The 13,623-nt window shown below is 50.1% G+C and overlaps 1 protein-coding gene across 3 annotated transcripts in view; it reads left to right on the top strand.

Moving 5' to 3' along the window:
• Positions 1–13,623, top strand: part of ccdc102a (coiled-coil domain containing 102A) — a 778,838-nt gene that overhangs the window by 507,483 nt on the left and 257,732 nt on the right. The gene's annotated exons all lie outside the window — the stretch shown is intronic.

Here is a 13,623-nt window from a genome sequence, read left to right as displayed (position 1 = left end):
AGACTTCACTCAGAGTGAGGGTATCAGAGGGATAGACTTCACTCAGAGTGAGGGTATCAGAGGATAGACTTCACTCAGAGTGAGGGTATCAGAGGGATAGACTTCACTCAGAGTGAGAGTATCAGAGGATAGACTTCATGCAGAGTGAGGGTATCAGAGGATAGACGTCACTCAGAGTGAGGGTATCAGAGGGATAGACTTCACTCAGAGTGAGGGTATCAGAGGATAGACTTCACTCAGAGTGAGGGTATCAGAGGGATAGACTTCACTCAGAGTGAGGGTATCAGAGGGATAGACTTCACTCAGAGTGAGAGTATCAGAGGATAGACTTCACTCACAGTGAGGGTATCGGATGCTAGACTTCACTCAGAGTGAGGGTATCGGAGGATAGACTTCACTCACAGTGAGGGCATCAGAGGATAGACTTCACTCACAGTGAGGGCATCAGAGGATAGACTTCACTCACAGTGAGGGTATTGGTGGATAGACTGCACTCAGAGTGAGGGTATCAGAGGATAGACTTCACTCACAGTGAGGGTATTGGTGGATAGACTGCACTCAGAGTGAGGGTATCAGAGGATAGACTTCACTCACAGTGAGGGCATCAGAGGATAGACTTCACTCACAGTGAGGGTATTGGTGGATAGACTGCACTCAGAGTGAGGGTATCAGAGGATAGACTTCACTCTTTTTTTTAAATTCATTGATGGGATGTGGGCGTCGCTGGCTGGCTAGGCCTGCATTTAGTGCCCATCCCTAATTGCCCTTGAGAAGATGGTGGTGAGCCGCCTCTTGAACCGCTGCAGTCCATATGGTGTAGGTACACCACAATGCTGTTAGGAAGGGAGTTCCAGGATTTTGGCCCAGCGACAGTGAAGGAACGGTGATACAGGTCCAAGTCAGGATGGTGTGTGGCTTGGAGGGGAATTGATGTTCCCACGCGTCTGCTGCCCTTGTCCTTCTAAGTGGTAGAGGTCGCGGGTTTGGAAGGTGCTTTAGCGAGTTGCTGCAGTGCATCTTGTAGATGGTACACACTGCAGCCACAGTGTGCCGGTGGTGGAGGGAGTGAATGTTGAAGGTGGTGGATGGAGTGCCAATCAAGCGGGCCGCTTTATCCTGAATGGTGTCGAGCTTCTTGAGTGTTGTTGGAGCTGCACTCATCCAGGCAAGTGGAGAGTATTCCATCACACTCCTGACTTGTGCCTTGCAGATGGTGGAAAGGCTTTGGGGAGTCAGGAGGTGAGACACTCGCCGCAGAATTCCCAGCCTCTGGCCTGCTCTTGTAGCCACAGTATTTATATGGCTGGTCCAGTTCAGTTTCTGATCAATGGTAACCCCCAGGATGTTGATAGTGGGGGATTCAGCGATGGTAATGCCATTGAATGTCAAGGGGAGATGGTTAGAGTCTCGCTTGTTGGAGATGGTCATTGCCTGGCACTTGTGTGGTGCGAATGTTACTTGCCACTTGTCAGCCCATATGGACACAGACTGCGTCAGTATCTGACGAGTCTCGAATGGTGCTGAACAGTGTGCAATCATCAGCGAACATCCCCACTTCTGACCTTATGATGGAAGGAAGGTCATTGATGAAACAGCTGAAGATGGTTGGGCCTAGGACACTGCCCTGAGGAACTCCTGCAGTGATGTCACGTGATTGAGATGAATGACCTCAAACAACCACAGCCAACTTCCTTTGTGCTAGGTATGATTCCAACTAATGGAGAGTTTTCCCCTTGATTCCCATTGACTTCAGTTTTGCTAGGGCTCCTTGATGCCACACTCGATCAAGTGCTGCCTTGATGTCAAGGGCAGTCACTCTCACCTCACCTCTTGAGTTCAGCTCTTTTGTCCATGTTTGGACCAAAGCTGTAATGAGGTCAGGAGCTGAGTGGCCCTGGCGGAACCCAAACTGGGCGTCAGTTAGCAGGTTATTGCTGAGTAAGTGTCGCTTGATAGCACTGTCGACGACACCTTCCATTACTTTGCTGATGATTGAGAGTAGACTGATGGGACGGTAATTGGCCGGGTCGGATTTGTCCTGCATTTTGTAAACAGGACATACTTGGGCAATTTTCCACATTGCCGGGTAGATGCCAGTGTTGTAGCTGTACTGGAACAGTGAGGGTATCAGAGGGATAGACTTCACTCAGAGTGAGGGTATCAGAGTGTAGACTTCACTCAGAGTGAGGGTATCAAAGGATAGACTTCACTGAGAGTGAGGGTATCAGAGAGTAGACTTCACTGAGAGTGAGGGTATCAGAGGGATAGACTTCACTGAGAGTGAGGGTATCAGAGAGTAGACTTCACTGAGAGTGAGGGTATCAGAGGGATAGACTTCACTGAGGGTGAGGATATCAGAGGGATAGACTTCACTCAGTGAGGATATCAGAGGGTAGACTTCACTGAGAGTGAGGGTATCAGAGAGTAGACTTCACTGAGAGTGAGGGTATCAGAGGGATAGACTTCACTCAGTGAGGATATCAGAGGGTAGACTTCACTGAGAGTGAGGGTATCAGAGAGTAGACTTCACTGAGAGTGAGGGTATCAGAGGGATAGACTTCACTCAGAGTGAGGGTATCAGAGTGTAGACTTCACTCAGAGTGAGGATATCAGAGGATAGACTTCACTGAGAGTGAGGGTATCAGAGAGTAGACTTCACTCAGAGTGAGGATATCAGAGGGTAGACTTCACTGAGAGTGAGGGTATCAGAGAGTAGACTTCACTGAGAGTGAGGGTATCAGAGGGATAGACTTCACTGAGGGTGAGGGTATCAGAGGATAGACTTCACTGAGAGTGAGGGTATCAGAGAGTAGACTTCACTGAGAGTGAGGGTATCAGAGGGATAGACTTCACTGAGGGTGAGGGTATCAAGAGAGATAGACTTCACTGAGCGTGAGGGTATCAAGAGAGATAGACTTCACTGAGAGTGAGGATATCAGAGGGATAGACTTCACTCAGTGAGGATATCAGAGGATAGACTTCACTGAGAGTGAGGGTATCAGAGAGTAGACTTCACTGAGCGTGAGGATATCAGAGGGATAGACTTCACTCAGTGAGGATATCAGAGGATAGACTACACTGAGAGTGAGGGTATCAGAGGATAGACTTCACTCAGTGAGGATATCAGAGGATAGACTACACTGAGAGTGAGGATATCAGAGGGATAGACTTCACTCAGAGTGAGGGTAGCAGACGGATAGACTTTACCCAGAGTGAGGGTATCAGAGGATAGACTTCACTCAGAGTGAGGGTATCAGAGGGATAGACTTCACTCAGTGAGGGTATCAGAGGATAGACTTCACTCAGAGTGAGGGTATCAGAGGGATAGACTTCACTCAGTGAGGGTATCAGAGTGTAGACTTCACTCAGAGTGAGGGTATCAGAGGATAAACTTCACTGAGAGTGAGGGTATCAGAGGGATAAACTTCACTCAGTGAGGATATCAGAGGATAGACTACACTGAGAGTGAGGGTATCAGAGGATAGACTTCACTGAGAGTGAGGGTATCAGAGGGTAGACTTCACTGAGAGTGAGGGTATCAGAGGGTAGACTTCACTGAGAGTGAGGGTATCAGAGGGTAGACTTCACTGAGAGTGAGGGTATCAGAGGGTAGACTTCACTGAGAGTGAGGGTATCAGAGGATAGACTTCACTGAGAGTGAGGGTATCAGAGGATAGACTTCACTGAGAGTGAGGGTATCAGAGGATAGACTTCACTGAGAGTGAGGGTATCAGAGGGTAGACTTCACTGAGAGTGAGGGTATCAGAGGATAGACTACACTGAGAGTGAGGGTATCAGAGGATAGACTTCACTGAGAGTGAGGGTATCAGAGGATAGACTTCACTGAGAGTGAGGGTATCAGAGGATAGACTTCACTGAGAGTGAGGGTATCAGAGGGTAGACTTCACTGAGAGTGAGGGTATCAGGGGGATAGACTTCACTGAGAGTGAGGGTATCAGAGGGATAGACTTCACTGAGAGTGAGGGTATCAGAGGGATAGACTTCACTGAGAGTGAAGGTATCAGGGGGATAGACTTCACTGAGAGTGAGGGTATCAGAGGGTAGACTTCACTGAGAGTGAGGGTATCAGAGGGATAGACTTCACTGAGAGTGAAGGTATCAGGGGGATAGACTTCACTGAGAGTGAGGGTATCAGAGGGTAGACTTCACTGAGAGTGAGGGTATCAGAGGATAGACTTCACTCAGAGTGAGGGTATCAGAGGGATAGACTTCACTGAGAGTGAGGGTATCAGAGGATAGACTTCACTGAGAGTGAGGATATCAGAGGATAGACTTCACTAAATCTTCCCCTCCCCTCCCCTTTCAGCATTCCGCAGGGACCGCTCTCTCCGAGACACCCTAGTCCACTCCTCTATCACCCCAAACAGCCCTTCCCCTTCGCCTGGCACCTTCCCGTGCAAGCGGAGGAGATGTAACACCTGCCCCTATACCTCCCCCCTCCCCACTGTCCAGGGCCCCAAACACCCCTTCCAGGTGAAACAGCGATTTACTTGTACTTCTCGCAATCTAGTATACTGTATTCGCTGCTCACGATGCGGTCTCCTCTACATTGGGGAGACCAAACGCAGATTGGGTGACCGCTTTGCGGAACACCTCCGTTCAGTCCGTAAGGGTGACCCCGAGCTTCTGGTCGCCTGTCATTTCAATTCACCGCTCCATTCCCACTCGGACCTCACCGTCCTTGGCCTCTTGTACTGTTCCACGGAAGCTCAACGGAAACTCGAGGAACAGCACCTCATCTTCCGATTAGGCAGTCTGCAGCCTTCCGGACTCAATATCGAGTTCAACAATTTCAGATCATAAGCTCGGCCCCCATTTCATTTTCTCCTCTAATTGTTCCACTCCTTTCCCCCCCCCCCTTTCCTTTTGTTTCTCTCTCACACCTGGCAGCTATCTTTTGCCCTGCCAGTACACTTTACACCTAATCCCAGCCTATTACTATCTCGTCTAGCTTCTAATCTCTTTTACTTCTTTTGTTTCTTTTATTCTTTTGCCCGATCGCAGCCCTGCCTCCGATCTAGTTTCTTTTCTTTCCAGTTTCGAAGAAGGGTCCAACCCGAAACGTCAACTCAAATTTCTCTCCACGGATGTTGCCTGACCTGCTGAGTTTTTCCAGCATTTTCTGTTGTTATTTCGGATTTCCAACATCTGCAGTATTTTGCTATCGTGATAGACTTCACTACTTTGAGTGCAATGGAGAGTGCTGGAAAGAGGTGTCCTTTGAACCTTCTCTTGCAGAAGAATATTGTGTTGGATGGTGTGAGCCTCAGAGGCATTGGGTTGCTTTGTGCTTTCTGTAATATTGTGCACGGATCTGATTAGCAGATTGTGAGTGTACACCATTAGATCTTTGTATCAGTGGCTGCAGATGGTTCAGTCCCAGTGACTGGGTTTGCTGTTGGAGTTTTAGCAATCGATTGATTTGTCCACTGGCCAACGGCAGTTCATAATGTGATTTTAACATTGATTGACTAATTTGAACCGCAGTGCTCTGGTATTTCATTAAAGTTCAATGAAACTTCATGTAGATCTAGCTGAGGACATTTGTGGGAAGTCTGTGGAGCTGTAAATAGCTGAAGGAAAGAACACTTTATTTCTCCGATACATAAACCTCGAGGGGCACAGATTTTTTAAATAAAGGTTACACTCTGAAGGTTAGGAATCAGTGGAAATTTAAGGTATGCCAAGGTTGCAGTGAAAAGAATGACTTACATTTAAATGGCACCTCAACTATCTGTCAGCACGGTCTTCCAGTGCTTTCCACAGTGAATTCCTGTGGGCCACTCTGGCAGCCATTTTGTGCACAGCAAGATCCCATAAACAACAGCAAGATGAATCACCAGTTAAACTATGTTTTTTGGTGTTAGTTGAAATGGAAATTTTGGCCAGCGCACTGGGAGATCTCCTGCCCCTCTCTGAATAGTTAGAGGGAGATCTCCTGCCCCGCTCAAGAGTTAGAGGGAGGTCTCCTGCCCCTCTCTCAATAGTTAGATTGAGAACTCCTGCCCCCCTTTCAATAGTTAGAGGGAGATCTCCTGCCCCTCTCTCAATAGTTAGAGGGAGATCTCCTGCCCCTCTCTCAATAGTTAAAGGGAGATCTCCTGCCCCTCTCTGAATAGTTACAGGGAGATCTCCTGCCCCTCTCTCAATAGTTAGAGGGAGATCTCCTGCCCCTCTCTGAATAGTTAGAGGGAGATCTCCAGCTCCTCTCTGAATAGTTAGAGGGAGATCTCCTGCCCCTCTCTGAATAGTTAGAGGGAGATCTCCTGCCCCTCTCTCAATAGTTAGAGGGAGATCTCCTGCCCCTCTCTCAATAGTTAGAGGGAGATCTCCTGCCCCTCTCTGAATAGTTAGAGGGAGATCTCCAGCTCCTCTCTGAATAGTTAGAGGGAGATCTCCTGCCCCTCTCTGAATAGTTAGAGGGAGATCTCCTGCCCCTCTCTCAACAGTTAGAGGGAGATCTCCTGCTCCTCTCTGAATAGTTAGAGGGAGATCTCCTGCCCCTATCTGAATAGTTAGAGGGAGATCTCCTGCCCCTCTCTCAATAGTTAGAGGGAGATCTCCTGCCCCTCTCTGAATAGTTAGAGGGAGATCTCCTGCCCCTCTCTCAATAGTTAGAGGGAGATCTCCTGCCCCTCTCTGAATAGTTAGAGGGAGATCTCCTGTCCCTCTCTGAATAGTCAGAGGGAGATCTCCTGCCCCTCTCTCAATAGTTAGAGGGAGATCTCCTGCCCCTCTCTGAATAGTTAGAGGGAGATCTCCTGCCCCTCTCTGAATAGTTAGAGGGAGATCTCCTGCCCCTCTCTCAATAGTTAGAGGGAGATCTCCTGCCCCTCTCTGAATAGTTAGAGGGAGATCTCCTGCTCCTCTCTCAATAGTTGGAGGGAGATCTCCTGCCCCTCTCTCAATAGTTAGAGGGAGATCTCCTGCCCCTCTCTGAATAGTTAGAGGGAGATCTCCTGCATCTCTCTGAATAGTTAGAGGGAGATCTCCTGCCCCTCTCTGAATAGTTAGAGGGAGATCTCCTGCCCCTCTCTCAACAGTTAGAGGGAGATCTCCTGCTCCTCTCTGAATAGTTAGAGGGAGATCTCCTGCCCCTATCTGAATAGTTAGAGGGAGATCTCCTGCCCCTCTCTCAATAGTTAGAGGGAGATCTCCTGCCCCTCTCTGAATAGTTAGAGGGAGATCTCCTGCCCCTCTCTCAATAGTTAGAGGGAGATCTCCTGCCCCTCTCTGAATAGTTAGAGGGAGATCTCCTGTCCCTCTCTGAATAGTCAGAGGGAGATCTCCTGCCCCTCTCTCAATAGTTAGAGGGAGATCTCCTGCCCCTCTCTGAATAGTTAGAGGGAGATCTCCTGCCCCTCTCTGAATAGTTAGAGGGAGATCTCCTGCCCCTCTCTCAATAGTTAGAGGGAGATCTCCTGCCCCTCTCTGAATAGTTAGAGGGAGATCTCCTGCTCCTCTCTCAATAGTTGGAGGGAGATCTCCTGCCCCTCTCTCAACAGTTAGAGGGAGATCTCCTGCCCCTCTCTGAATAGTTAGAGGGAGATCTCCTGCATCTCTCTGAATAGTTAGAGGGAGATCTCCTGACCCTCTCTCAACAGTTAGAGGGAGATCTCCTGCCCCTCTCTGAATAGTTAGAGGGAGATCTCCTGCCCCTCTCTGAATAGTTAGAGGGAGATCTCCTGCCCCTCTCTCAATAGTTAGAGGGAGATCTCCTGCCCCTCTCTGAATAGTTAGAGGGAGATCTCCTGCCCCTCTCAATAGTTAGAGGGAGATCTCCTGCCCCTCTCTGAATAGTTAGAGGGAGATCTCCTGCCCCTCTCAATAGTTAGATGGACATCTCCTGCCCCTCTCAATAGTTAGTGGGAGATCTCCTGCCCCTCTCTGAATAGTTAGAGGGAGATCTCCTGCTCCTCTCAATAGTTAGAGGGAGATCTCCAGCCTCTCTCAATAGTTAGAGGGAGATCTCCTGCCCCTCTCTGAATAGTTAGAGGGAGATCTCCTGCTCCTCTCAATAGTTAGAGGGAGATCTCCTGCCCCTCTCTGAATAGTTAGAGGGAGATCTCCTGCCCCTCTCTGAATAGTTAGAGGGAGATCTCCTGCCCCTCTCTGAATAGTTAGAGGGAGATCTCCTGCCCCTCTCTGAATAGTTAGAGGTAGATCTCCTGCCCCTCTCAATAGTTAGAGGGAGATCTCCTGCCCCTCTCAATAGTTAGAGGGAGATCTCCTGCCCCTCTCTGTATAGTTAGGGGGAGATCTCCTGCCCCTCTCTGAATAGTTAGAGGGAGATCTCCTGCCCCTCTCAATAGTTCGAGGGAGATCTCCTGCCCCTCTCAATAGTTAGAGGGAGATCTCCTGCCCCTCTCTGAATAGTTAGAGGGAGATCTCCTGCCCCTCTCTGAATAGTTAGAGGGAGATCTCCTGACCCTCTCTGAATAGTTAGAGGGAGATCTCCTGCCCCTCTCTGATTTGTTAGAGGGAGATCTCCTGCCCCTCTCTGAATAGTTAGAGGGAGATCTCCTGACCCTCTCTGAATAGTTAGAGGGAGATCTCCAGCCCCTCTCTGAATAGTTAGAGGGAGATCTCCTGCCCCTCTCTGAATAGTTAGAGGGAGATCTCCTGACCCTCTCTGAATAGTTAGAGGGAGATCTCCTGCTCCTCTCAATAGTTAGAGGGAGATCTCCTGCCCCTCTCTCAATAGTTAGAGGGAGATCTCCTGCCCCTCTCTGAATAGTTAGAGGGAGATCTCCTGCCCCTCTCTGAATAGTTAGAGGGAGATCTCCTGCCCCTCTCAATAGTTAGAGGGAGATCTTCTGCTCCTCGCTGAATAGTTAGAGGGAGATCTCCTGCCCCTCTCTGAATAGTTAGAGGGAGATCTCCTGCCCCTCTCTGAATAGTTAGAGGGAGATCTCCTGCCCCTCTCAATAGTTAGAGGGAGATCTTCTGCTCCTCTCAATAGTTAGAGGGAGATCTCCTGCCCCTCTCTGAATAGTTAGAGGGAGATCTCCTGACCCTCTCTGAATAGTTAGAGGGAGATCTCCAGCCCCTCTCTCAATAGTTAGAGGGAGATCTCCTGCCCCTCTCTGAATAGTTAGAGGGAGATCTCCTGACCCTCTCTGAATAGTTAGAGGGAGATCTCCTGCTCCTCTCAATAGTTAGAGGGAGATCTCCTGCCCCTCTCTGAATAGTTGGAGGGAGATCTCCTGCTCCTCTCAATAGTTAGAGGGAGATCTCCTGCCCCTCTCTCAATAGTTGGAGGGAGATCTCCTGCCCCTCTCTGAATAGTTAGAGGGAGATCTCCTGCCCCCCCCATCAATAGTTAGAGGGAGATTGCCTGCTCCTCTCTGAATAGTTAGAGGGAGATCTCCTGCCCCTCTCAATAGTTAGAGGGAGATCTCCTGCCCCTCTCTGAATAGTTCGAGGGAGATCTCCTGCCCCCCCCTCAATAGTTAGAGGGAGATCTCCTGCCCCTCTCAATAGTTAGAGGGAGATCTCCTGCCCCTCTCAATAGTTAGAGGGAGATCTCCTGCCCCTCTCTCAATTGTTAGAGGGAGATCTCCTGCCCCCTCTCAAATGTTAGAGGGAGATCTCCTGCTCCTCTCTCAATAGTTAGAGGGAGATCTCCTGCCCCTCTCTCAAAAGTTAGAGGGAGATCTCCTGCCCCTCTCTCAATAGTTAGAGGGAGATCTCCTGCCCCTCTCTCAACAGTTAGAGGGAGATCTCCTGCCCCTCTCTCAATAGTTAGGGGGAGATCTCCTGCCCCTCTCTCAATAGTTAGAGGGAGATCTCCTGCCCCTCTCTGAATAGGTAGAGGGAGATCTCCTGCCCCTCTCTGGACAGTTAGAGGGAGATCTCCTGCCCTTCTCTGAATAGTTAGAGGGAGATCTCCTGCCTCTCTCTCAACAGTTAGAGGGAGATCTCCTGCCCTTCTCTGAATAGTTAGAGGGAGATCTCCTGCCCCTCTCTCAATAGTTAGGGGGAGATCTCCTGCCCCTCTCTCAATAGTTAGAGGGAGATCTCCTGCCCCTCTCTGAATAGGTAGAGGGAGATCTCCTGCCCCTCTCTGAACAGTTAGAGGGAGATCTCCTGCCCTTCTCTGAACAGTAGGAGGGAGATCTCCTTCCCCTCTCTCAACAGTTAGAGGGAAATCTCCTGCCCCTCTCAATAGTTAGAGGGAGATCTCCTGCCCCTCTCTGAATAGTTAGAGGGAGATCTCCAGCTCCTCTCTGAACAGTTAGCGGGAGATCTCCTGCCCCTTTCTCAATAGTTAGAGGGAGATCTCCTGCCCCTCTCTCAACAGTTAGAGGGAGATCTCCTGCTCATCTCTGAATAGTTAGAGGCAGATCTCCTGCCCCTCTCTGAATAGTTAGAGGGAGATCTCCTGACCCTCTCTGAAAAGTTAGAGGGAGATCTCCTGCCCCTCTCAATAGTTAGAGGGCGATCTCCTGCCCCTCTCTCAATAGATAGAGAGAGATCTCCTGCTCCTCTCAATAGTTAGAGGGAGATCTCCTGCCCCTCTCTGAACAGTTAGAGGGAGATCTCCTGCCCCTCTCTGAACAGTTAGAGGGAGATCTCCTGCCCCTCTCTCAATAGTTAGAGGGAGAGCTCCTGTCCCTCTCTCAATAGTTAGAGGGAGATCTCCTGCTCCTCTCAATAGTTAGAGGGAGATCTCCTGCCCCTCTCTGAATAGTTAGAGGGAGATCTCCTGCCCCTCTCTGAATAGTTAGAGGGAGATCTCCTGCCCCGCTCAATAGTTAGAGGGAGATCTCCTGCCCCTCTCAATAGTTAGAGGGAGATCTCCTGCTCCTCTCTGAATAGTTAGAGGGAGATCTCCTGCCCCTCTCAATAGTTAGAGTGAGATCTCCTGCTCCTCTCTGAATAGTTAGAGGGAGATCTCCTGCCCCTCTCTCAACAGTTAGAGGGAGATCTCCTGCTCCTCTCTCAATATTTAGAGGGAGATCTCCTGCCCCTCTCTCAATAGTTAGAGGGAGATCTCCTTCCCCTCTCTGAACAGTTAGAGGGAGATCTCCTGCCCCCCTCAATAGTTAGAGGGAGATCTCCTGCTCCTCTCAATAGTTAGAGGGAGATCTCCTGCCCCTCTCTGAATAGTTAGAGGGAGATGTCCTGCCCCTCTCTCAATAGTTAGAGGGCGATCTCCTGCCCCTCTCTGAATAGTTAGAGGGAGATCTCCTGCCCCTCTCTGAATAGTTAGAGGGAGATCTCCTGCCCCTCTCAATAGTTAGAGGGAGATCTCCTGCCCCTCTCTCAATAGTTAGAGGGAGATCTCCTGCTCCTCTCTGAATAGTTAGAGGGAGATCTCCTGCTCCTCTCAATAGTTAGAGGGAGATCTCCTGCCACTCTCAATAGTTAGAGGGAGATCTCCTGCCCCTCTCTCAATAGTTAGAGGGAGATCTCCTGCCCCTCTCTCAATAGTTAGAGGGAAATCTCCTGCCCCTCTCTCAATATTTAGAGGGAGATCTCCTGCCCCTCTCTCAATAGTTCGAGGGAGATCTCCTGCCCCTCTCTCAATAGTTAGAGGGAGATCTCCTGCCCCTCTCTCAACAGTTAGAGGGAGATCTCCTGCTCCTCTCTGAACAGTTAGAGGGAGATCTCCTGCTCCTCTCTCAATAGTTAGAGGGAGATCTCCTGCCCCTCTCTCAACAGTTAGAGGGAGATTTCCTGCTCCTCTCAATGGTTAGAGGGAGATCTCCTGCCCCTCTCTGAATAGTTAGAGGGAGATCTCCTGCCCCTCTCTGAATAGTTAGAGGGAGCTCTCCTGCTCCTCTCTCAATAGTTAGAGGGAGATCTCCTGCCCCTCTCTGAATAGTTAGAGGGAGATCTCCTGCCCCTCTCTGAATAGTTAGAGGGAGATCTCCTGCCCCTCTCAATAGTTAGAGGGAGATCTCCTGCCCCTCTCAATAGTTAGAGGGAGATCTCCTGCCCCTCTCTCAATAGTTAGAGGGAGATCTCCTGCCCCTCTCTCAATAGTTAGAGGGAGATCTCCAGCCCTTCTCTCAATAGTTACAGGGAGATCTCCTGCCCCTCTCGATAGTTAGAGGGAGATCTCCTGCCCCTCTCGATAGTTAGAGGGAGATCTCCTGCCCCTCTCTGAATAGTTAGAGGGAGATCTCCTGCCCCTCTCAATAGTTAGAGGGAGATCTCCTGCCCCTCTCTCAATAGTTAGAGGGAGATCTCCTGCCCCTCTCTCAATAGTTAGAGGGAGATCTCCTGCCCCTCTCTCAATAGTTAGAGGGAGATCTCATGCCCCACTCAATAGTTAGAGGGAGATCTCCTGCTGCTCTCAACGGTTAGAGGGAGATCTCCTGCCTCTCTCTGAACAGTTAGAGGGAGATCTCCTGCCCCTCTCTGAATAGTTAGAGGGAGATCTCCTGCCCCTCTCTGAATAGTTAGAGGGAGATCTCCTGCCCCTCTCTGAATAGTTAGAGGGAGATCTCCTGCTCCTCTCTCAATCGTTAGAGGGAGATCTCCTGCACCTCTCTGAATAGTTAGAGGGTGATCTCCTGCCCCTCTCAATAGTTAGAGGGAGATCTCCTGCCCCTCTCTGAATAGTTAGAGGGAGATCTCCTGCTCCTCTCTCAACAGTTAGAGGGAGATCTCCTGCCCCTCTCTGAATAGTTAGATGGAGATCTCCTGCCCCTCTCTCAATAGTTAGAGGGTGATCTCCTGCTCCTCTCAACAGTTAGAGGGAGATCTCCTGCCCCTCTCAATAGTTAGAGGGAGATCTCCTGCCCCTCTCAACATTTAGAGGGAGATCTCCTGCCCCTCTCTCAATAGTTAGAGGGAGATCTCCTGCTCCTCTCAACAGTTAGAGGGAGATCTCCTGCCCCTCTCTGAATAGTTGGAGGGAGATCTCCTGCTCCTCTCTGAATAGTTAGAGGGAGATCTCCTGCCCCTCTCTGAATAGTTATAGGGAGATCTCCTGCCCCTCTCTGAATAGTTAGAGGGAGATCTCCTGCCCCTCTCTGAATAGTTAGAGGGAGATCTCCTGCCCCTCTCTGAATAGTTAGAGGGAGATCTCCTGCCCCTCTCTCAACAGTTAGAGGGAGATCTCCTGCCCCTCTCTGAATAGTTAGAGGGAGATCTCCTGCCCCCCCTCAATAGTTAGAGGGAGATCTCCTGCCCCCCCTCAATAGTTAGAGGGAGATCTCCTGCTCCTCTCTGAATAGTTAGAGGGAGATCTCCTGCCCCCCCTCAATAGTTAGATGGAGATCTCCTGCCCCTCTCAATAGTTAGAGGGAGATCTCGTGCCCCTCTCAATAGTTAGAGGGAGATCTCCTGCCCCTCTCTCAATTGTTAGAGGGAGATCTCCTGCCCCCTCTCAATAGTTAGAGGGAGATCTCCTGCTCCTCTCTTAATAGTTAGAGGGAGATCTCCTGCCCCTCTCTGAATAGTTAGAGGGTGATGTCCTGCCCCTCTCTCAATAGTTAGATGCTGGGGTCTGTGTGAAAAACAGTGTGTAGAGAGAACAAGCCAACGACGCATCGAGCCTGGGTCTTTGGTGGGGTGGGGTGGGGGGTGGGGGGGTAGGGGGGGTGGTGGGTGGGTGGGGGGGGTGGAGTGGGGGGGTAGGGGTCCTCT

Source organism: Somniosus microcephalus, chromosome 6, assembly GCF_052327205.1.
Source record: "Somniosus microcephalus isolate GS21.2 chromosome 6, FLI_Smic_1.0, whole genome shotgun sequence".
NCBI classification, from domain to species: Eukaryota; Metazoa; Chordata; class Chondrichthyes; order Squaliformes; family Somniosidae; genus Somniosus; species Somniosus microcephalus.
This window is presented reverse-complemented; position numbering and strand designations above follow the sequence as displayed.